This window comes from Notolabrus celidotus, chromosome 18 (genome assembly GCF_009762535.1).
Source record: "Notolabrus celidotus isolate fNotCel1 chromosome 18, fNotCel1.pri, whole genome shotgun sequence".
Lineage (NCBI taxonomy): Eukaryota > Metazoa > Chordata > Actinopteri > Labriformes > Labridae > Notolabrus > Notolabrus celidotus.
Window position 1 is genome coordinate 6,499,837 of NC_048289.1, and position 25,572 is coordinate 6,525,408.

A 25,572-nucleotide genomic window follows, 5' to 3' on the forward strand; every position below is an offset into this window, starting at 1 on the left:
ACTTCCACATTAGGAGGTAATAGCCTGACCAACGTAAACAAGCCATAAAGGAGATTGTTGGCTGTCTGGGGCAGACCTGGTGGTTGCGGACAGGTACGGTAATAGAAAACATCAGTGGCATGCTGGTAATGAGAAAACACAAGGAACATCATCATTATCAGATCTCACAGATCAATAAAGTAATTTACCTCTTGTTACAGGAAGATTTCACTAACTACTGTATATGTTCAGCTATTAGGAGGCTCTGTGCTCTGCCTACACGGACCGTTTTAAATTTAAAAGGCACCATTAACTAATGAAAAAGGATTTTAGCTGACAGAAAATCTTACTCCCAAGAAAAAAATAATAAGTCAGAGTGCTGCCACCAGGCAAGCTAAAACAGTTAAGTAGTGGAAATGGTGATAAGCTACATGAATACATTAGACAGTGAGTGTGAAATGCACACATGCTCTAGCAGCCATCAGATGGGTTTTAATATCTGCTCTAAAGGCCTGCAGCTGCGAGCACTGAATCATGGAAGAAGTGTAATGTATTTGATTAAAATACAAGATGACTGGTGCTCTTTCATTAAGGTGTGCAGATATGGAGAGTGAATGGGATTGATAGAGATAGAGGAGATATATCAACAGGGCAGGATCGAAAAGAAGAGAGAGAGGAGAAAATGGAGAAGAAAAGACAAGCTGTGATGAATGAAAAAGAGCATGGCAGAGTGGGAAGCAGCACAGTGAAGTTATGGACACACAGCAGTTCTAGTAATGCTGCATGATGAAAGAGATCTGAGGCTTTTGGAAAAAGATTTGGAGAGACTCCGCTGTCCAGACCAGCAGAACAGAAATACTACAGCTTTTGTGTTTTGTTCAAAAACTGTTGCAAATAATGTTGAAATGTTTGAAATGTCAGGCTGTTCTCATCCGCTGTCGGTACTTAAACCAACAATAAGAAGTGCACTATAGTTCTTTTGTTAACCCACATAATCATAAACCAGTCTGTGCTGATCAGCAGCACAATACAGAGTTCAGAGACACTGCTCTAGCTGTCCAGCATGCTCAAAGTCAGATGAAGTGTTAGATGGATTGCTACAGCTTGGGGGGTCCCATCGTAGAAGTCTAATCTGAAACAAGGCAAGCTTTGGGTTATTCCAACCTACTTTGACGTGTTTCCTAAACAATAACAGACTGTTTAAGTGTACATACAGGATATGGTACCTAAACCTAACTACTACAGATACTGAAGAGGAACTTAACACATATAATTAGGGTACCTAAAAATAAATACTTCAAATAACCTTGACACAGATACTAGAGTCTATCTTTAATATATTTCTCAAGTGTGTCTCTAAATATCTGCTAAAAAGGTTACTTGAAGTAGATTCAACGGGTAGCTTAAAACCGATTCTGAAATGAGCATTGACACAGATGCTAAAGAGTATCTAAGAACCTTTGCTTATGGGTAGATTTTTAACTTGACAAAGATGCTAATGGGCACCTCAATGGTAATAAAGGATATCCCAAAACAACCACCAACAGGTGCCTCAAAATGTATTGTTAAACAAATGCTTAATGGCACCTTAAAAAGACACCTAATGGTATTTTACATGAGCTCCAAATGTTACCCAAAAGTGGGAAATCCTTGGGCTTAAATTTGGTACCCAAAGCAGTAACTTAAGGAAGCCTTAATTTCAAAACAGCCACTATGGATTGCCTTGAAAGATACAGGGAACCTTAAAGTGTAAAACTAAAGGGACCAAAGTAAAGCTTTACCTTCAACTGGGGACCTTAAAGCAATTACCAAAGGGGACCTTAATAAAGCCGTTGCCGTAAAACAGCTACAAAATGATATATTTTAAAAGATCTTAAAACAAACCTTACAACAACCACTCAAAGTTACCTTAAACCCACCAATAAGAAGTATCTCAATGCAGCCACTAGAGAGTACTTTAAAGCAGAAACCAAAGGATGCCTTAAAAACATAAAAAGGGTACCTTAAAAAAGCCACTCAAGGTGACTTTGATACATCCAGTAAGGGGTACACAATAACAGATACTCCAAGGTACCTTGAAATAGATGCTTTAAGTTACTTGAAATGGAGACCGAAGATTACCTTTAATTCGTCCTAAAAAAGTATTTAGACAAAGTCACTACAGGGTACCTAAAGCAGAAACTAAAAGGAACTTAATAAAGCCTTTGCTTCAGAACTGCTTTGAAAGGTACTGTAAAAAAAGACAGTAAATGATACCTTAAAACACCCATTCAAGGTTACCTTGAAATGGTCAATGGGGTACATTAAAGCAGACAGTTACCCTTCAAACTTATGCTTTAAGATGCCTGAAACCAGACATTGAACATCACCCTAAATTAGCAATAATTGGTACTATGAGATAGTCACTGCAGGGTACCTTAAATTGTACATTAAAGGGTACTTCAATAAAGCCTCTAGTCAGAAAAGTCACTATAGAATACCTGAAAAAGACCCATAAGGATACTTTAAAACATTAATTTGAGGGTAACTTGAAATTATTAATAAACAGACTTTGAAGGTACCTTAAAAGCAGCCATGAAATAATTCATAACCTTCATAAAATCAAATCAACTCATGCACTGGGATATTCTGCTTCGTATTCAGTGTTAAAAATATTTAAGTCATGTTGCAGCTCACTTAGGATAAAACATCAGAAACTAGAAGTAGAAAAACAAGCATTTCAGTAGATTGAAGGACTACTTTGCAGTTGTTCCTCGCTGCTGAGTGAAGAATCTACAAGAGCAAATCAAAACTTTGATAACCTGATGGTCATTTGGACCACAAAATATGTAAAAGCATGGTGCAGAAAGAAAAATATGATATTCCTCTCTATTCATTTGCAGTGTGGTTTTCGAGCCAGAGAAGCTCAGAGAATAGCAGGGCATGGGATACAGACATCACGGGGCGGCACTGGAATATTATGCTAATTCACTGCTCCATTCATGTGTGCTGGAGAGTGAACCAGACTGCATGTCCAAGTCCCCTCTCTCTCCTTTCTCTGAGTCTCTGAACAGCCGAAAAATAGGCTGTTAAACTCAATGGGTGGAGTGAAAAGCAATTAATTAGACCCTGTAAAACATTTGGAGACCAATCGTGCCTCAGCATACCTCAGGGACCTCGTTTATAAAAATGTACTTGGATTCCATTTTCGGCTTGATGGAGAGACCAAGTGCACATTGATATGCATCATGTAGAAAACCAACTGGGCTTTTCTCAAGCCTCTATGCGATTGTCGTTCACATATGTAATTTTCAAGGAAATAATAATAATAATAAGACACCTAAATTCAAGGTTTGGACAATACAATGTTTACAAAGCTGCATGAGAACTCAGTAATGACTGCACATTTACACAGGCTCGGGCTGAGCTGCAGACTTCTTGCCAGTCGATCTGCATAATTACATTTGATTGTAGGATTACTTCAGATTAAAATAGGCAGTGTTAAAAATAAAACACAAACACTGCAGAAATGCTACTCACAGTTCCCTGACATCAAGATGTGTCAACACCACACAGCTGTGCTCCAGGTTGTAAGTGATAAATATTCAAGAAATGTGATATACTGTTTTTCTACCTCTTCTTGATTGATAAGTGACAAATTGTTGAACTATGGAAATCCAGAGGGACCCTCGGCTGTACTTTAAGCTTCAGGAAGTCATAGAAGACAACTTGTGTACATTTCACTGCTCATAAGCTTAAATTACCATTAGCTAGGACTGCACTAATAGCTATTACCATTTGGTAGTGTTGCATAGTGCAATAAACAAGGTTTAAAAATATTTGCTAATTAACTGCTAGCTTAAAGATTATCTGCTAACACATCTGCTCAGGGATATGTGGAGGCAGCCAAGTGTTGTATAGCCCCATCTTGAAATCTGATTGGCCACCAGGGGCCACCCCAAAATCCTCAACTGTGATTTGCTATTTGCCTTGTCAGAAGCAGGACTTGCATACAGCAGCTTTCTTGGTATTTCAGTGTGGCACATTGTCTTTTGTTGGTCATTTGAACAGTATAGCAATAATTCCCACATCCATCTCATAAGGGAAGTGGATAGGAGAGTACTCAGTCCATCCAAAGTGGTAGCCAAGCCCTTCTCACTGTCGGAAATATAGTTATTAGCAATGTTCCTGCATCAAAGTGTTGCCAAAAAGTGTATTTTTCCCAGACAGTGTGCAATTTGGTTGTAACTCTTTTAAGTTCTAAAAATTATGACTCCAGACAAAAATCTCCCTTTTGGGTCCTTAAAAAATGAAGCATAGAGGATATATATGTTACCACTCTGTTGGTTTTTAAAGAAAAAAATATACCCAATGTAACATCTGTATCATATAAGTATTCATGATTACTGGAGGCAGAACAGGTTAATACATACTTTTAATTTGTGTGCATTGAGTCAGTACTCTAGCTGGGCCATCCTACTCACAAAGTCTAGACATGGCCCTGATATAGTGTTAGCTAGAAGTAGCTGAACGATGATTAGTTTTAGTCTAAAAGTATGTTATATCAAGTGTAGTGTTTTACTTTGAAATTGGTCGAATGTCCCTGTAGATTTCTAGAACCATGTCTCTTTAGTAGCTCATTAGTAAAGAAGCTGTAAAATAATAGCAGTCATCAGGTAGCCTTCAGTTCAGTCAGACAACTGACATCGTATTAGATCAAACTTTCATTGCTTTGGCAGAACATTCTTTGTATTTGGAGTCTCGACTTCCACCTCATCAGTCCCTTCATATTTATTTATATGAAGGAATTTGAGGAGTGATGGAATAATATCTTACACCTCCAAAGCTGGAGTCTGCAGGTGGATGCTGGGAGGTGTTGGGGCTGAAAGTTTCAGTGCAGAACCCACAATGGGCAGTGATGGTGATGACAGGGATACAATTGAATTCTTGGAGGATGTGTTTGTCAGGTGAGTGTGAGAAGGACGCATGGATTATGTGAAATCAGCGTGGCTTGGTTCGCTCCATTAATGCCTTGAATCAAATCGTTTGAAATCATGCCAGCATCAGAGCATCCTACCCTGAGGAAAGTTGCATTGCCTGACTTGTTTGGGAAAACACTGCAATTTGAATACTGCAGACGAGGCTTTGTTGATGTTTGTTTGACATTTATTAATTCAACCTTTATTTTACTGTGGTATTCCCATTGAGACACATATTCTCTCTAGCTAAGGAGCTCTAAAAGGGATTTAAAAGTTTCACATAGTGAATAAACAGACTAACAAGCAGAACATCTGTATATACATAAACAGCATCCGTAAGAAATGCACATAAAATGGTCAAATGGTCCTGAATCGTGGTTTTGAAATCCTTCAAGCTGATAAATGTTAGAGTTAAAGGTGACCCTGCATGTCAGAGAGACGAGGCAGCAAAAACATTCAACATATCTATATGAAATCCAAAGAAGGTCAGAGGAATTACACATTTAAAGAGCCCATGTATAGAACTAAGAAGGCAGTTCATGTGGTACAGCGATAAAGATGCAATGACGTGTGCATGTGAAAGCCAAACAGCTCCTATTTTCAGCCTTTATCCACGTGAGAAGAAAGCAGTCCGGGAGCATGTGGTTTGAGGAAGTGATTGTGTTACAGTTTTAATTTTCACTACCTCTCCCAGCCTTCAAAGCTGTGGGTCAATCCTTTCTATTCCCAGACTGGAAGCATATTTTTGTCCCTCTCGATTATGATAATCTGGAGACGTCGGCTGTGCCAGATTTTCAAAAGGCTGCTGGAGCGTCACCCGGATCTGGCCAATCGGAGTTTGGTTCCTTTTTAAGATAAACTCTAGTGTCACTAGAACAAGCAGAATAAAAGGCACAAGAGCTGGAGTTAAAGGAGGCTTTTCATTCGGTGCACCAGTCCAAGTACCTGCCTGATACACTCCTTTTCAACTGTGGTCAACAGGGGATCATCTGCTAAACTCCTCTATGAAAGACTCAGCTGGAGAAGGAGTTGTGTCTCTTTTTCTTCAGCTTGTCTTTTCTTTTCTCTTTGCTTTGGTACTTAAACTTTTCTTCAACCCTACTCCAAGGTTTTTTAGGGCAGTTTTAGTTCTCTCTGCCTTTGTTGGGTTTGTTTGGACTCATGAGAACACAGCAATCACACTCGGCTGCGGACCAAATCAATTGGATCGAGCTCTTGTTGACAAGGGGGTTTCTTGGTACGCTTCCAAACCAAGCCTGGAGCTCCTTTTGGACTGAGTACGTGATGTGAATGTGATAGCAGCGCTCGCAGTCTTGCACAGTTTTGTGTAATTTGAATGCTTAAACACAAACAATGTGCCCCTGGTATAAACTGTTGGGAATCCTTGTGCTTCGGAAAGAGACATGAGTAAAACTGGCAGCAGGCCTGAGGCTGTGAAGGTCAGGGGGTGAGGCACGTTAACATCAAACCTTCGACAGCTCCAGTTCAGTTCCCAACTGATACACACAAGTTTTTCAAGATGAGTCCAGCTTTCTTTGGCAAAAAAAGTCATGCCCAGAAGTGCAGAGAATCAAAAGAGATCCATGGCCGCATGAAAACTAACAGCATCAAGGGCAAGGGATGGATGAAGGCTTGTGAAAAATATTCTGTCTATATGAAAGCCAAATTCAAGACTGTCAATGTAATATCTGTGTGTTCAATATTAAGAGGGATTAAGGACGCATTTAACCTAGTTTGGCACATGAACACACATGACTTAAACATGGTTGGACATTGATGTAGCTTGTTTTATGTGTACTGACTTTGTTAAACTACATAAAACAATATCTTCAGGTTTCACTCAACAGCCTTAGAGTTTTGTTCTTCTGTATAAATGCCACAAAGTTACAACACGTCCAAGTAAAACCTTTACATTTGAATGTATAGCTCTTAACTAATCAGTTCACTGTCCTCCCACCGCTTCCTTTCCTTCTGAACCAACTTAATAGCGTGATGATGAGCAGCCACGTGCCCCCTCTTAGGTACTTTCCCCCCTGAGTCTATCAACCCCTTTGTAATTCCTGTCACGCTGCTAGCTTTCACTATGCAGCTGGATTAGCTGTTTGAAAATCAAACAACAGCTGATAAGGCAGAAAGGAGGAAAACCAGTAAAGCTGGGCATAATGTCATAGCGTTGCTATCTGAGAAGTAGATTGCAATCATAATAGCGGACATGGCCTCTGTTTAGGAATTCACAGAGGGAACAAGAGAGCTTGTTCCTGAATTTAAAAGCTCTCTCAGCTCCAGCAAGGTCACACCTATGTACAGCATGTACGAGCACTGAGAGGGTGAATAAAAATAATAGACTTTTTCTTTGCTCTCACTTTTCTGACATTGTGCTGCTTACCTCAGGGCAAAGACAGGCAAAGGCAGCCGATAGCTTTGATGGAAGACGGGTAAGACGATAAATATTTGATGCTATTGATGGGTTGTTGTGCTCAGAATGAGAGTTATAGAACTATACAGCCTAACATAATAAAGGGTAGCCTCTTGCCAGCAAACTGAGTCTGCATCTGAGTGTAAAGTAATCAATGGAAGAGATGATATCAGGTCTAAAAGCTGGGATTGATTCAACACTTTGATCCAGGAATACCTGCTGAGTGTGCAAATAAGGAAAGACTTTTAAATGCAATTAAAGCTCAACTTCAAGGAAGGAGCTCTGACAGACGCTGAGGAGTGTTTCTGAGAAGAAATGACAAATTAATTCAGAGCGGCAGGAATGCACATTATTTACATAAAAGTGTAACCTGCCTTTAAAATAAATAGAAGCAGGATTAATCAGGACTCAAGAGAGGAAATCAATCCTTCATGTACTAAAAACATTCAACAAAAACAGGAGTGTCGGCTCAAACAGTCTCTGAAACCATCTGGCTGTTGTTTCTTCGCCTTGATTCTCCTCCTGCAGACTATAATGCATCATCTCCTCTGCATGGCTCAACTCAACTCTGTTTACTTTGACAAAAACAGTTGTTTGGCATTTTACAATGGAAAAAGGTGCGGATAGAACCTGGTACCTGGAACTTTTTTTGGTATCACATTAGGCGGAGGATCTAAGCAAACAAAGCACACATAAATATGCAGTTTTAAAACAAAGCAGGCCACTGATTGATCAGAGGGATACAGAACATGGAAACCTGCACAGATCCATCCAAAACTCTGTCATCTGATCAAGAAGCGTGTGAGGGGAAATGTTGCAAAAATCTGAAATACAAATTCAGAGATTAAACATAATCAAACTACATTTCCTGAAGTAAAAGCCTCCTTTTGTGTTGTTTTCTAAAACATTATCTCAGTTCCAAGTTGGTAGAATCGAATAAAAGCCAGTATTGTGATTAGTGAAAAAGCCACATTAGACTCTGTATCTCCCCAGTCACGTCTTTGGAAAAAAGACAGCAGAGGAGAGGAGACTTTCCCAGCCGTCTGGTCCTGCCATAAACTTCATCAGCATCAGTGTTTTCTGGCCGAGTGACAGCGGGCAGGTGAAAAGCGGCATCCGTCGAGCCCCTGATTAAGACAGAGGCCGTGCCAGTGAGATGACAGAGCAGCAGAGGCCCGGTAGGAACAGGCACTCTGGAACCTGTCCCATAATGCCATCTGTTTTCTCATGAGTCACGTCACGAAGGATGGAGCGAGGCAGCGAGGCGCACACACCAGATTAAACCCAAACACACACAGACAGGAAAAGGTGCAAACACTATAAACTCAGAGTCCCATCACATCACTGATTAAAGAACTTTCTTTAGTTACTGGGAGGATTTAAATATCCTTAACTTTGCACTCAAATCCTAACAACTGTTTGCAATCATGTTCACTGGATCAACTTTATGCATGAGGAGATGTATATAACGTAGCAAACTCTTCCCAGGAGGAGCAACTGAACACACTAATGCTGCTTTATATACAAAATGAACTCCATAGTGTCCTTTCTGTCATGTTATAATTATACTACACTCAATTTCAGAAGCCAAAACATCTTATTGTACCAAACAGGGTTACATAACTCCAATGAAGGAGCAGCTCTGCTCACTGACTGAGGTTCTACTTATATTGTTGTTAATGATATTTTAGTCATTTTTCAAAGAAAACATGACGGAAAACCATTTGTGCTTGGATGGGACTTTTTGCACATTGTACTACTTCCACTATGAGCTGAAATTGAACCAAGCGGCAACCTCTGGTCTAAAAATATGAGGCCAATGTGGAAGTGCTAAAAACTGCAGTTCATCGAGGATCCCCTTGAGGCTGGCTCCGGAAGTACAGGAAACCACATACACACCACTTCAAAAAAGATGTTCTTTACAGCAGAAACAAACATGTTTACAGCCTGGTACAAAACAATGAGTTTAGTCTGGATAGCTAATTTCTCGATCCGCACACACTGTTCGGATCGACAGAAGTTATGCTGAGTTCAACATTTCCAATATGGCTGCCACCGACAATTGGCCTCAAAACAGCACTTCAGGAACAGATGGGTGATGTCACGGATACTACTTGCATTAATTATACACTCTATGATTTGGACAGAACGGGATTGGGTCCCATCTTCCTTTCAGCATAAAAGTTCACTCAACATGCTGCCACTCCAAACCTGAAAAACTGCAGCTTGTTTATCAGCCAAATGCAAAAGTTCTCTTTTCGAAGGTTCTATGGTTAAATAAATACCTAGTGTTCAATAACACTTTAGGAACAGGAGCCTTGGGATCTTAAAGAGCTCATATTGCCTTATTACCCCTCTAGAACGCTATGTTCCCAGCATGCAGTCCTGCTTGTCAAACCAAAAGACTTTAAACGTATGGGAGGTAGAACCTTCAGTTATCAGGCACCTCTCCTTTGGAATCATCTACCAGTCAGGGTCCGGGAGGCAGACACCCTCTCTGCTTTTAAGAGTAGGCTTCAAACTTTCCTTTTTGATAAAGTTTATAGTTAGAGCTGGCTCAGGCTTTGACCAGCTCTCAGTTATGCTGCTATAGGCTTAGACTGCTGTAGGAACTGACACACTGGGATCCTATCTCATGTCTGATGCATGCTTTGACTCTGACCACCCCACAGAAGTTCCTCATGACTTTAACCTTTGATAAATGTCTCTTTTCTGGAGCTTAACTTTTTTTTCACTAGGCCTCTACACACGTCTTTACAAAACAGGGAGAAGAAATAGGCCTACTGTATTTTTTTTACAAAGTTTTATCTACAAACAGTAAAAATCTAATTTTCACAAACTCAGAGCAGACAAAGCCTTGTATTCCCTGAGGTCTCTGGCGCCCCTCCTAGGAGGACCAGGACCCCAGTTTGGGAGCCAATGAGCTAGAGAAAGTGCCCAGAAATGACACTACAGGATACTCACTGTGTTATGTTTCACTTCTGAGCCAATGTCTAAACTACTGTTGATAATGAGAGGGAAAATTATCACATTCCTTAACTTATCTCAACAAAATGATCAAAATATGACATTATTTCTTCCCCTTTGTCACTCATAATACTTCTAAAGAGCATGGATAAGACCGTCACATGGTGGTCCGTAAAGACAGACTTTTGAAGGGTTATTTTCAGTTAGAAGTCTTCACGTAATCAGGAGCATAAGGATGAGTTCTGGCTTAAATATTCTGTCTGCACCTGTGTGACATTCACACAGGGGCCTTGAACCCTCCAACACACCCCACTGCACATCGGGTGGAGGAGGAAAGGAGGTCAGGATTGAATTAAATTGGCGTCAGACTAGTCGTCCACTGGCAGCTCACTGCTGGCGCTCTGATTGTACTGGCATCCTCATTAGCATTCAGACACAGTGCAGGACTGCAAAGCTAATGTCGGCCTACTTATCATTGTGGGGTGGTTAAAAAGCAGAGCCGTATATATATATGCGTCAGCGTGCATGACGTGCTGTATCTTATCTCTCTGCAAAGATCTGGATTCACACCAGTGCTCCAGCTGCTCAGACAGCAGAGTACTGCAGGGATATTACAAGGCCATTTTTCAAGAGGAAAGCTCCATGTTTGTGTTCCGCTCAGTGTTTGGAGCTCTGAGTGCTTCAGAAAGCACTTAAGCAGAACAAAAACACAAGAGTTACTTTTGTCTTGATTGAACTTGTGATACTTTGATTTAAAAATGACTTCAGATACTTAACAAACACATTTGGAGATGAGGGACATTAAACCCAAACAGATTATGGCGCTGACACTCTGTACTGTCGTGCTTTATGGGAATTAACTTGATGCACATCAGTCGAGGAGCTTTACGAGTAATCACAAATTTCATGAAATGAAGAAATGACATTATCGTTTTCCTCTACTGCAACAAGACGGAGAGATAAATTGAAAAGCAGGGATGAGTTTAGAAGAAAATAGCGAGGGCGGGGATGTAAAGTGAATCAAAGAGAAGGAGAAAAAAAGTTGTCCTCATCATGTGTCTTAAAATAGAGTAGGTTGCCCACACAGACACTTTGCTCCTGGGTACTTGGCTCTGATTTATTTAGTTTGTTTGTGGTAAGGAGCAATCCGCTGGGTTTTGTATGAAGGGAAAGTCCTATGCCTGGCCCTCAAGCTCTCTTTATGAGGCTAAAGCGGCGGAAACTCTAAATTTAAACCCCTGAATTCTCACATCATTATCACTCTGCCTTTTCTCTGGGAGTGTGAACTCAAACAGAGAGCGATTTGGTTTCCTTGTGGCTGGAGTCTGTTTCAAAGCTCCGAATCACAGAGGAGCGTTTTGATCTGAGTTTTGTAAAGCCCCTGGACAGGAGAGGCCTGTGGGACCGCTCTGTGGACAGTGAGCTCCAGCCTGATTCATATCAGATAGTGTTCACATCCCAGGGCTACAACAGAAAAAAGACGAGCAGGCTAGCAAGGCTTCACGAAGAAGAAAAAACAGGAGAAGGGGGATGGAGATCTGAAAGGAGAGGCTCTGAAATGAGTGTGTGCTAAGTGGAGGAGAGATGAAAGATGAGGTTCAGGGATGTGCCCAACTCATATCTCAAAACACATCAGAACAAAAGAGTTGGAACTGAAACATGGTAGAAAAAGGTAAAAGAGAATGGTAGGAGCGCCAAGACCTTCAATCGTTTTTTAGTTCTTTCCTTTATCTGTTGTGGAGTGAAGACGGGACACTGAAGTTGAAGGGCTTTTTGCAGAGTCCTCACTGATTATCACAAAAAAGGAACAGAGGTCTGAGTGCTCCTCATACTGTTCAAAGTTTGAGTCTGGGGATTATTTCTGCTTCAGTCCTGAAAATGTAACAAGTGCAGAAACTATGCTCAGGCTTATTTTGCAGGACAGGAGTACTGAGTCCAAAATAATCCCCTGTTTGGACCAAAAACTCCCAGATAAGTCCAGAATGCCATTTAGAAAATTCAGCCTGACTTTATAAAAGGAAACTCAGGGTCAAACTGATGTTAGGATCAACAGGTGACAAACAAAATATGTCATGAATATTACTTCAAAATCCAAGGCTAACAAATACAGCAACATCTTGAAAACAAGTCACATCAAGGCCAACACTCTAAAGTGAAGCCTAAATCCAAACGCTTAGATCTATGCCAAGACCAGCATGTCCCAAGTACAATCTGTGAAATGAATATCCTCAACAAGTTCCATGTAAATTAAAGTCAAATTCAAAAACGAAAAGTCATCCCTTGTCAAATGAATGAGCTCCTGGGCCTAAAACAAGACCAACCAAAGTCATGTCCAAGCATCCAAACCCCGAGTTAAACCTGAGTCAACACAAATAAATCCCAAAGGAAGTCTAAATCAAGACCCACCATCACTCCCTAGTTGAGATTAACAAATCCCAAAACAAACTGGTGACGAGACTAACAAGTCCCAAATGAAGTCTAATTCATTCTAATGAAAGTCATGTCCAAAATAATAAGCCCAGATGAATCTTGTTGAATGAAGAGCAGCAAGTTGCTGCAAATGGCAACTTTGTACAGCCTGAGTTATCATTAAAACATCCCAATTCAAACCTTTCTCAAGACCAACAAGTCCCAATTCAAGCTCCAGTGAAGACCAACAAGTTAGTCTGGATGATGTTGCCCAATTAATGAAGCAAGAATATCAACTCATCCCCAGACTAAAGTTGAAGTGGAGTGGAATGATTGATATTAAACTGTGGGGCAACAGTAATTTTTCTTCTGTCAAAGCGTTAGATTAGTATCTGAGTCCAAACTCGAGTCCAGAATATGTGTTCTGAGTCCAATCCTCCTCCTCCTCCCTCTCCAGACAAATAAAAGATTCCTTTCCTTCCAAATTCCCCCTTTTCAACATGAAACATACAATTTGTAGCTAATTTTCAAATCAAGTTTTCTTTTCACTTTCATTTCAGTACTTCAAGTTTGGATTTGACTTCATCAAAAAAAGACGTTGAATTGGAGTTAGCAGCTGCTCAACTCGCAGGCCCAAAAGCCAAACCAATGAGCTCAATTGAGAGTCAGATATTTAACATCCTGCTGCATTTGTCAGTCTTTTCACCAATTAATCTTTGGTTCAGTTGGTTTTGTGGATAATCTGACTACCTTTGCTCTTGATCCTCTACTGCTTTAAGACAAAATATGGAAGATTCCTCTGAAAAAGTGTCAATACATGGTCTCCTCAACCAGCGAATCAAATGGCTGACATTAAGTGGCACTCATACTCTGAGTCCCTTTTTCTTCAGTAAAGTAAATTAAAAAACCTAAATAGGTCATGACTTTGTAAAGCAGACAATTGAACAGACACACAAACTTGGAGCAAATTCACTCTTTCCAAACTTTAATGTTTTTTACAACTCACTTCTCTGCCTCTTTTTGCTGTCACATCATATTTAATGTATGTATGCGGGTTTTTTAAGGTGTCCTGCCCACACATGCATAATATACACTCTGTTATCCAACACTGTGGAGGTTTATTAACAGTGAAAGTCCTCTAACGCACACGCACACACACATTAGCCACTGCGTTAGCACTACCTCACAACCTCGGTCCTCTCCTCGCCAGCACCTGATTAGTGATTCCTTTTCAACACATCCTCTGGTGGACCGGCTTCCTCGCTACCTGGGATTTTGTGCTGCAGCCAAGAACAATGTGAGTTATACAGCGCCAGAATCTGGGCTGCACAAAAAGCTGAAAGAAGAGAGGAGTAATCACCCAAATGAATTCCTGGATTTCCACATAGACAGCAGGCTTATATTTTTATTTAATACATGAAACCCCCGCAGTTGCACCAGGATATAATAACAACCTGGATTTATATTGCTGTGTAGGTGTACCTCAGAAAACCTGCAAAGAGGTGCAGAAATGTGGTGCAGCCCTGTTTAAAACAGGTCTCTCGTTTATGGATGCTGAACTAATATAGTCCAAAAAACAAAACCTGTCACTGCTGTAGTAACGCAAGGAAAGAAAAAAAAAACAGTGTGTCACAAAAGCTGTCACATCAGTCAAGGCTTGACAAATGTAGCTCTACATATTGGTATATGTCTCGCAGTAAAAGAAGACATACACAGCTGTCAGAGAGCATGTTAGATCTGAGCAATCCTGTGCTAGATTAAGAAGAAGTGAGATATCACACTGTCAAACAGACGGATGAACCACCATTATTATTAATCCCATGGGGGTCTGTCTCAGCAGCGGAGCTACAGACTTAAATCCCAAGATGTGGTATGAAATAAAGTATAATAACAAACAGAAAAAAGTACATTTATTATAACGGTATTAGAGTAAAGTGGATGTCAGTCATTACAATCCCCCTGGGGGAATAAGCAGCTCTGCAGTTCTGCTCATCTGTACAATATTAAAATGATATTGTACAACATTGATGTGAATTATTTGTAAAGACGGGATGTGAAGTCAACTGAGGGAACAAGTTTGTCAATGCATACACCACCAAATCAGGGAGCTTGGAATCCTACATGTACTGATACAGCCGGTACCTCGCTCTGCAGCAATCTGTCTTCAGCGTATACTCAGGCATGAACAATCCTACAAATCACTGTAAAAATATCTTATACTCACTTATATATGCATACTCTTTCTTTGAATTGCCCGTTTATGTAGCTAGTTTAAACAGCCTGTGGTTCTTTTAGGAGACCAGATACAATGCTGGTTAAAACTGGCTCAACCAGTCTATTAGAGTGAAGGTTCAACAATCCAACCTCTCGTCAAAATATAGACTCTACTGGCTTCAAAACAACAAAGATGGTGATGGCAGTCCTGCCAAAAATTGCCAAATCTTGCCAAAAACAAATCAGTAGTCCAGAAACCAGTGTTTGGTTAATGGTTTGTTTTTTTAAAAACTATATTTTAGCTATAATGTTGGAATTAGAGATCTCTTTTCAAATAGAGACCTGGCCAAGAATGGTAGAAAATAAATCAGACCCATACAGAAAGTTTAAACAACATTAAAAATGATCGACTGAAACATTTTCACAAAAAGTTGGGATTCAAAATTATTCACCAAGGAGTGAAAAGCATTCATGGTATCTAAGTTTTACACTTTCAAATTGGTCTGCAGATTCCTTCAGACCAAAGGTTCAGAAAACCTCAAACTCTGTTCGGACCTCTGCTACAACAAATTGCATTAGTCCAGCAATCACAGGCTACAAACTATGGTGTAATTTTTACTTTTTATGTCTTTTCTTCTTTTCTTTTTTGTTTGTGTTTTAGTTTCTCCTCTCCCCTTTTTTATTTTTATTTGATTTCACTTTATTTTTTGTAGGAACTACAGATGTAAACTAGCCTTTTGGCTAATTCTGGCATTTTTACAAAAATGTTAATTAATATGCATGGTCCTTTTAAATGAAAATAAATATATAAAATTAATCCTTTTTGGTTTAAAAAGAGGAAAAGAAGTTCAGATTTTACCTAAAATTGCTGTACAGAAGATAGATAAAGCAACTCCAGAGCTAAAGCATACTGAAAGCAACCCATGTGACATTATGATACCCAGCGCTCAGCAAACGAAGGCTGTGAGCAGAGGCATTGATGAGCAACTCATCGATCATGGACAGGTGAACAGGTAGGCTTCACTTGTTTTTACATAGAGAAATAATCAAGACTAGTTTCTGCAGAAAAAAACAAACATCTTTCAGTATATCAGTAATTACTTAATTGATAGTATCTGTGTCCTCTTCTTAATTACAGTCTATGATGTTTATCCGCAGGCAGTAATTATACTTCACAGATAAATATCTGAATAGAATAAGAATAAATTGAAGAGCAGGACATCAAAGACAGTAGTGCACACAACCTGACGTACGTTTGCTCTCTAGGGTCTCTGATATTGTGAGGTTGTTTCTGTGTGACTGAGACATCAACATGCCCGTCACACTGCATTCCCAGCACCCTGAGGCCACTGACCACTGATCCATGGGACACACCGAGATGGTCAGGGTCAATATCTCTTAACGGCTGCGCTAATGCACGATCAATACTCACTGGCATCCCTAGCTTCCTTGAGAGCCAGCGCTAATCGATCACGGCAATCGAGCCGAGTCGACTAGCAGCGCTAATGTCATTCAATGGGGATAGCAGGGCGGCAGCTGTATCGGGGTAATCACTTCTAATATCTGTAATGTAGAAATGATGGCCGTCATTAGGAGTGTCTGGTCAGCGGCTGATGGATGTGGCCTCCATCGACCACCGCTGTGATTTAGCATAGCCCCGCCCTGCTGCATTTAAATGATCCCAGAGCAGCAGGGACAGAACTGTGTTTTCACACAGATAAGATAACTGGCATCAGTTGACAGCACATTCTTCATCCCGCTGCATGCACGGCTGTGTGAGCTTAACTTCTACAGATAGCAGTGACATCATTATGCAGGACGGCGCCGTCGACTGAGAAGCTGCGAAGAACTGATTTGATTCAAATTCATGCTCCAATATTCATTCAAAGTGGAAAAAGGTGCGCTTTAGAGAGTATTGAGCTCTATCTCCGTCTATCCTCTCAAATCCATTAAGGTAAAACTCTCCTCCGCTCCTCCTTCGATGTATTGGCTTTCTGATGGGAAGCATCCTTTTCAGCACACCTCTGCCTCTCTTCTTTTTTTACCCTTTATTCCTAAATAACTCATTGGAAAGTAAAACATCAATGTCTCGTCTTCTGGGAGAGAGCGGAGCGAGCACCAGAGCCGGCTTTGAACCTTTAAAACCTTCCTGTGAATAACACTGAGATCTATCCCCTCCAATAAACAGCACACACACACAAACACCGGTACACACACAGGTATACACAGGCTTGGGAAGAAGCCACATGCATACGCAAATACGCACACACATACACCGTCGTACCCCTGGGATCCTCCAGCTTATTAGGATGCTATCCCTGCTGAGAGATACTCACCGCGGCAGGATGAAGCTAAATCATTACCACACACTCATCCTGAACACTCACGCAGACACACAGCCTCCATTTTGTGTCATTTCTGTGGTGAGCAACAGTGAAATGAAGAGAGATTATTACCCTGCTATGTTAAAAGAAAAGTAAGACATCTTTTTAATGCAGTTGTTCATCGTTGGGCGGGGTTAGCTTAGCTTGGCAAAAGAAGAGTATCAAAACAGCTACGACAACTCTGAGCTCTGATTATCTTAAAATGAGTCAGTATGATGAGCTGTTGAAATTAAATCTCAGTTACTTATTTTTGATGTGGCTCTACTTCTCTGTCACAATGTGCACATGTAAAGGAAGCATGAAGTGAAGTGAAGGTGTTAACTTAGATTTGAAGCAGGACCACGCCTAAACCACACCCTCAATCACCTGATAAGCCTACTCCATCCGTCTGTCTGTGATTCATTGACTCACTCTCTCCTCCCTTCCTCACTTCAATTAACCCTTTTCCTCATCCCCTTCTTCTCAACGTGTGCTCGATTCTCCTATGCCCTTGTCTAATCCCAGGTACAGCCTGGGTCAAAATCAGCTCTGGCAGAATAACCTCTGACCTGTTGACTCCAGGCCTGGCTCCACTCATCATGACGGTTTGTGTTGTAGTTAAGTGAAATACGATCTTGTGATAAGACAGTGTTTTATTCTGAAAATTAAACGGATGTTTTCATTTTGTTTTGGTGCCTGACTTCCTGTCCTGCTCCATCTGCTCTGTTGAGATTTCTTCGTTAAGCTGTGGCATCCGGCAAACATAAAGTCTTGAGTATCTGATCCAACAGGTCTGAGCCCTTTGGATCAGAGACGCACACACACATTGACTAGAATAGAAACCTGTGAGGTTCCTAGTCTCTTTCCCTTCCCTTTCTTCCTTTGTTTCCCTTCCCCCGTGTGTTTGTCTTGTTTGTCTGCTCACCTGGAGATGGGGGTGACTTGACTCCCCTTGCTGCAATCAAGAATGCTCACCTGATGCTAGTCTGCAATCAGGCCCGCAACTCTCTCTCTGCAGTACTTAAGCCCAGCTCAGTCCTCCACTCATTGCCAGATTGTTACCAAGCATGGTACTCAACTCAGGCCCTCTTGAAATGTGTTTTTTGAAATCCTTATTTCCCTTGAAAGAAACTAACCTTGTATCTCCCTGTGACCAGATCTCCAAGCTACACTCTTCTACAACCAAACGCCCAGCTCCAGAACAACAGCCAGCCACTCTCCATCCATAACGCACCCTGGAAACCTGAACTCTACCTGCAAGTTATCTCATTAAAACCTTGTTTTCAAGACTTCATCCTTGCCTCCATTTTGTGTCTGTACTGTGAGTCCTAACCTAGATTTGTTACAACAGAAACCTATCAGATCTGGTGCCGTGATGGATCGGAGACACAGATCCGGTTGAATTTGGCCGTGATACATTCCTAGTGAAATGAATCTTAACACGAGAAGGCCTGTCTCAGCAAGTATAATTCTTTCATCTCAATCTTAAACTGATGCTAAACTTCATCGTGAAAACCTGTCAGCATATAAAGGTGACATAACATGCAAAATTGACTTTTTAATGGTTCTCTACCTGAAATATGTGTCCCTGGCATGTCTACAAACCCCCCGAGAATGAAAAAAATCCATTCTGCCCCTGTTTTGATTTCTCCACCTTTCTGTAAATGTGTGTGAAACGAGCCGTTTCAGACTTCTGTGTTTTTGTTACGTCACAACAATATCCGGTCTGTAACGGAGTCAGAGCTCGGAGCTTGTTCAGCCCAGAGACTGTATAAAATACAACTCAACCCCTCCTCTGTTTTTCATTACCTGCACAAATGTGTGGTAACAAGTAGCTTAGGAGGGAGGCATGCTAGTTGTAGGCTGTCTTAATAAACACAAAGGTCGGTTTTACTCCCCATGTCTGCAGATTTGAAGATCTAGTGGATGATTTTTATTTGTCATGGAAAAGTGCTAGCGCTGGTTAGCATAGCTACATAGCTACATGTTTGTAGCTGTAGCTGTAGCTGTAGCTGTGTACCAAGACACACGTCAACATACTGACAAATAAAACAACAAGAAACACTAAATCTGTGACCAATCCTTCAGAAAAGGTCCTGCTGCCTTTCTGGCAGAGGTCGGTTTTACTCCCCACGTCTGCAGATTTGAAGATCTAGTGGATGATTTTTATTTATCATGGATAAGTGCTAGCGCTAGTTAGCATAGCCACATAGCTACATGTTCGTAGCTGTGTACCAAGACACACGTCGACATACTGATAAATAAAACAACAAGAAACACTAAATCTGTGACCAATCCTTCAGAAAGGTCCTGCTACAGGCGCCTCTCCGTCAGGATCAGATTCTGGATCAGATTCAGAGGGTTGAAGTAACGCGATCTGTTAGCAGCCGTGTATATTCAGCCAAAATGTAAACATTAGATCTACGTGCTGGAGAGCTGAGGGGGCGTGGTCAGAGGGAAAACAGAGTGTTCTGAGGAGGACTGAAGAAGAGGGTTTTTCAGGCATGCCAAAATCTGATTTCAAAGTGTTTTTTTGAGCATAAACTTTAAAGACATGTTTTGGGGACCTCTCAGACCAATATATATTGATGAAAAAAGCGTGATATGTCACCTTTAAATTCTCCTGACCTCCAAAGGTTGTGTCAGAAATGGTTGATTAAATCTCCTATCAAAAACAAGTTTAGCATGTGAGTACAGCTGTTTGGTGCCTGAATAAATACGCAAGTTGAGTTACTTGCGATCAAAATGAAAATGGGTTCCTCTAAGAACAAATCCAATCCCATTTGTTCTTCTTTGTTCATGTTAATACCATCTTTTGGAGTCATACAACACTTCAAATTACCTCTATTGTTTCCAAGATTTGAAAAGTGAAGAACCTTTTTCATCTGCAGGAATACATGATAACTGTTCAGTATTTCATTTTTAAGACTGTTTTCCATGTGGTCGTTCTCTGCCTTTAAGATATGAAGAGATGAAAAGGGGAAGTAGATCTTTGACTTTGATGAAACACATTTTTAATTCTGCTATTCTTAGTTTTAAACAAGGTTGTCCTTCTAAGATCTTTAAAGACAGGAAAGCTTGAAAAAAATGACTCACACTGAAAATAATGCAAAAAGAAAATCATTTCTGAGACATAGCATAAGTGTAAATTGTTTTAGGACATATAATCTCATATAAATTTCATATTTCCTGGTGTACGATAAAAGGGAATAAAAGGGGAAAGACCACAAAAAAAGGCGACTAATGGGGGGAATAAAAGAGAGGAAACTAAAGGAGAGCCACACACTGACGCCTGAGGGAAATACAGTTCTGCTCCTGCACATTTTGATCATCACCTTCTTTTAGTTTTTGCCCTCCTTTGCTAAAACACACACTCACACTCACACTCACACACACGGTCACAAGTTCCTTCTCTCTGAAGTTGACTCTCCTGCACTCTCAGTAGCGAGGGAGTTCAAAAGTACAACTCGTTATCACCCATGCATACACACATGCAAGACCACACACACACAAACATCCAGCCCTCCTGGTGTGACACTCATATCTGCAGAGCCTTTTACCACCTCCTCCACGACTGCCATCACTCCCCGAAATCTGTACACATCAGCACCCGGAGGAATCACACAAGGTTTCAGTTTAACGGGTCGTCTCTGTGCTCACTCGTGTACACAGTCAGCGTGCTTCACCGTCTGCTTTACGGCTCCGACGGTGTGTTTACATGTGTGTGTGCTGCAGATTCTAACTAGGGCACGTATGTATGGATGCATACTTTCACACACCGTCCTGACACATTATCACCTCCATCTCTGCGGCCTTATAGCAGCCTGCATTATGGAAGCTCTACTTTAATGTGTGTGTGTGTGTGTGTGTGTAAGAGAGAGAGAGAGAGAGAGAGAGAGAGAGAGAGAGAGAGTGGGGGACTGTTTATTGCAGAGGCACTTATCCCTGCATCAGTTGGCCTCTGTACAAACCACCAGCCAGCTGTCACTGTCAGCTTTTCACACACACAAACACACACAGACAGACACACAAGCACACACACACACACACACACACACACACACACACACACACACACACACACACACACACACACACACACACACACTGCAGAAACATACGCTGACCCTCTCACTCACCAGATGTGTGCTCTGCTGCTCTCCAGGGCAGCCCGGATGATATGCATGGGCTGAGCGATGGTATTCTGGGACTACAAGGCAAACGTGCTTTGACTTCAAGGATGATGCTCTATTTCTGATAAAGAGGAGCAAGACCACAGCTTGTCTGCTCGGCTAGTCCGAGTCCAGGATTCAGGTGTTGGACGTCACAGCTTAAATCCGGGCCAAACCACCGGTTGTATGCGGTAGCAGCCATTCAAGTTGAAACATCAGCAAGCAAAACCATCAGCCTCATCAGAGCAGGAGAGAAGCCAGAAGTAATGTCTAAGGTGTCACCTCTCTTGACCGGCAGCTGTCAGTGCACTTGAGAAGACAGCTCGAGATCCCTTCATATGTTGCCAAGATTACTCTCAGACCTGACATCGTGCTTATAACAGAGGCAACAAAGAACAAGGTCATGATGTAGCTATCTGTGCCATGAGAAGACTGGCTTACGAGCCGAAGAAGGAGAAGCTGATGATTGTTGATTGTATCTTTTGTGTCTTATTACTTGTGTTGTATTAATGTGTTTTTATTGTATCATTACGTTGTCATCATCTTGTATCAAATATCATTGTTTAGATAATATCTTTGATTCATATTGCATAATGATCCAGTATCATTTGTATCCAATAGTTTCTAAATGCATCTTATCATATTGTGACTTATTGCATCTTATCATACCGCATCTTATTGTAATGTAACGTATACATAACATAATCAAATTGTAACGTAATCTATGGTATCGCAACGTAACGTTTTGTAACACATTGTGTTGGTACTTAACGTGACTTAATGTTACTTAACGTAACATAACATATTGTATCGCATCGTAACATTACGTAACGTAGCGTACCGCATCGCAACATAATGTAACGTAACGTACCATAACGCAACTTAAAGTATCGTATCGTATTGGTACGTTATGTAACGTAACATAACGTAACGTTTTGTAATGTATTGTGTTGGTACTTAACGTGACTTAACGTTACTTAACGTAACCTAACATATTGTATCGCATCGTAAGATTACGTAACGTAGCGTACCGCATCGCAACGTAATGTAACGTAACATACCATAACGCAACTTAAAGTATCGTATCGTATTGTAACATAACATAACGTTACGTAATGTAATGGAAGGGAACATGCAGCTATCTGTCATGAAAATACTGAATGGCAGAGGCTTACAAGCCGCAGAGGGAGAAGCTGGAGGGCCTGGTCAGCCACCGCCACACATGAGACTAAAAGGGGAGGTGCTGGCCAGCTGTGGAAGGGGGGTGCAGAGGCTTGGGTTCACAGGCAGGAGATGTAGGGCTGTCTTTAACAGAACAGAAGCTGCTGAGAAAGCCTTCAGGCTGATCTAGGGGAGAGAAGTGTCAGGGCACAAGGTCTTGATCAACCGTGGGTTGATCCCCTCAGCTAGGGCATCTGACGTTGGACTTGAAACACCGATTTTTTTTATCATTGGACTCTTTGACACCACATTTCAGTTCACAGTTGACAGCTTTTTAATGTCTCTGCTGCATCGATAAACATCATCTTAAAATCATTATGTTAACTCTGCCTGCTTTGTTTTGGACGTTCACTGTGTCTCCCCATCTTTATCCCTTTGGTGCTGTGGTTGTGAGCGAAGGCTGGTCTCAGTCACATGGGGTGCACTCTCTTTACAGATAAGTGATGCCGTCCACAGTAGTGATAAAAAATCAACATTCAAAGGATGAGATCTTTAAAAAATACTTTTTGAGACGTATCCCAAAGAAAGAAAATCTTGTCTTACATTCACATCAATATGGAACAATGACTGAGCCATTGATTGATAAACAAAGGGACATTTTTTTGAGAAACCCTTCTGTGTTTTGTAAAGGAGGAACACAGGACCTGTGTTGTTATGTTGGTTAAAGCGTCTGCTGTTAAAAGCTTGATCAAACTACAATTAAATATGAATCCCAGAGAGAGACAAAGTAAGAAACATCTAATCAACAAGCTTTTAAACATGTCTTATTTACTCTTTATCAATAACTTCAATCATTTCCAAACTCAGATGTAAACACTTCTGCAGATTAAGATAAGGAGAGCGCAGGTTGGATATCTGTGAGGGCAGGGAGTTCATTGAGTCAAAAATAGCCTGTTTTTAATTCCTTTTTCTAACTTTCCCACTTATTCAAAAACTTCAGGTCAGTTTCATTCTGTGACTGTTCTAAAGGATAAATAATGAAACAGAAGACCAGAACAATCAGTTCACATCTGATATAAAAAAAGATTCTTAATGAAATGGCGAAAAAAGAAAACATTCACTGTTGAATTCAGGGTCTGTTATAGATCAATTTCCTTCTCTCTGTTGGTGTGTTTTATCACTAATATGGTTTGATTCCTTAGAATTAACTGAAATGTAAAGTTTATTTTGGGTTTTATCACAGCATTAAGTAGACTAAAATACTTCCTGAGATGTGAATTAGAGTTTAAATGAAAAGTAAACTTTAAATGCATATTAAAAGTTCAGACTGTACAGACAATGCTTCACCTCTTTGAAAGGAGATATCATTTCAAGCTGTGACTAGGATGTTAGTGTAAATTACTTCCCATAACGGGTCTCACAAAGGTGTGTTATGTCTCCAGGTTTGATCTGTACAGCTTGTTTTTCATGTCTGTTTTTCACAGCTGGAGCCGAGAGGTCATTAACCAATATGCTCTCAATGTCTGTTCATCAATTAAGATGCCTTGTCTCCATTTATCTCATACATGTTTAATTTTCCTCGCTTTAAACGTCTGCATTCAATCTGTTTTAAAATCCCTGCTGCTGGACAAAAATACAATTTAAAGTGCATCCTTCAAACTGGTAATTTACATGTTAAAGGCCCTGTGAGGAGTTTTTAACTGGCTGAGAAACAGACTGAAAATGATACTGATGTCTCTTTATGACTTTCAATAGCAAACAAGTCCATCAGTAGCAACACTGACACCTTCTCTGTTGTCATTTTTAATGCCTGAAACCGCCCTCAGGGGGTAGGTGTCAGACCAGATGATGACATCTCGCTTCAGAAACAGCCTTTATTTGACTGTTTTCATGGAAAATAATCACATTGCCTGATAAAGTTGACTGTTGAAGACAACAGGATGAGGCTTTTGTTGAAAACACTACTTTTGCACATATAGAGGGGGCGCCAGAATCGATACAAAACAATAGTTCCTCACAGCAGCTTTAAATAAAGAGGAGTTTGGATCGTGCAATGAGACAGGCTAAGGACTTGTGAACATGTTTGTGATTGATGTTTTTAAAATGTATTTATTAACACTACTTGGAAGGCGTGTAAATGTGTGCAGCCGAAAAACCCTAATGTTTAGTATTATTTTAATTTTGTCACTGTGTCTAATTACATTATATTGTTTATTGTATCTTTTGTATCATATTACTTTTTCCATTTAGCGTTTTTTTATTGTCTCATTACTTTTGCATCATATTGCATCAAATAGCATTGTTTGGATAATATTTTTGTATCATATTGTATTCATATCAAGTATCATTTGAACCAAATAGTTTCTAATTGAATCTATCATTTTGCGTCTTATTGCATCTTATTAATATCATAACGTAATGTAACATAAGGTATGGTATGGTATCATAATCTAGCATAATGTATCATATTGTATCAAAACAAAATCCTATGGTAACATTTCGTATCATAACATTACTTAACAAATTGTAATCGTATTGTAAGCTGTAGTATCTAAGCGCAATGCATTGTATTTCAACGTATCGTAACATAACGTAACGTAATCGTATCGTATCATAACGTAACGCATCGTATGGTAATGTATCGGTACGTAACGTAATCTTATGTGTCGTATCTTTACATAACGAAACGTATTGTAACGTATCTTAACATTGTGTAATGTAATTGTATTGTACTGTATCATATCGTATCTTAAGGTAACGTACACGCATGGTAATCATATTTCAATGTATTGTATCTTAAGGTAATATTACATAACGTATCGTACAGTATAGCATCGTATTGTAACTTATCGTAACATTACGTAATGTAATAGTATTGAAATGCATCATATCCTATCTTAAGGTAACATAAACGCATCGTAATCATATTGCAA

At 40.4% G+C, this 25,572-nt stretch overlaps 1 protein-coding gene and 1 long non-coding RNA gene across 3 annotated transcripts in view; one reads left to right on the forward strand and one right to left on the reverse strand.

Annotated features, from left to right (window-relative positions):
• The window catches only part of ca10a (carbonic anhydrase Xa), a 319,433-nt gene that overhangs the window by 49,979 nt on the left and 243,882 nt on the right, over positions 1 to 25,572 (reverse strand). The window lies entirely within an intron of this gene.
• Positions 18,267 to 18,600, forward strand: LOC117829570. The gene is made up of 2 exons (XR_004634635.1): positions 18,267 to 18,376; positions 18,464 to 18,600. It is a non-coding gene; the product is annotated as an uncharacterized LOC117829570 (long non-coding RNA).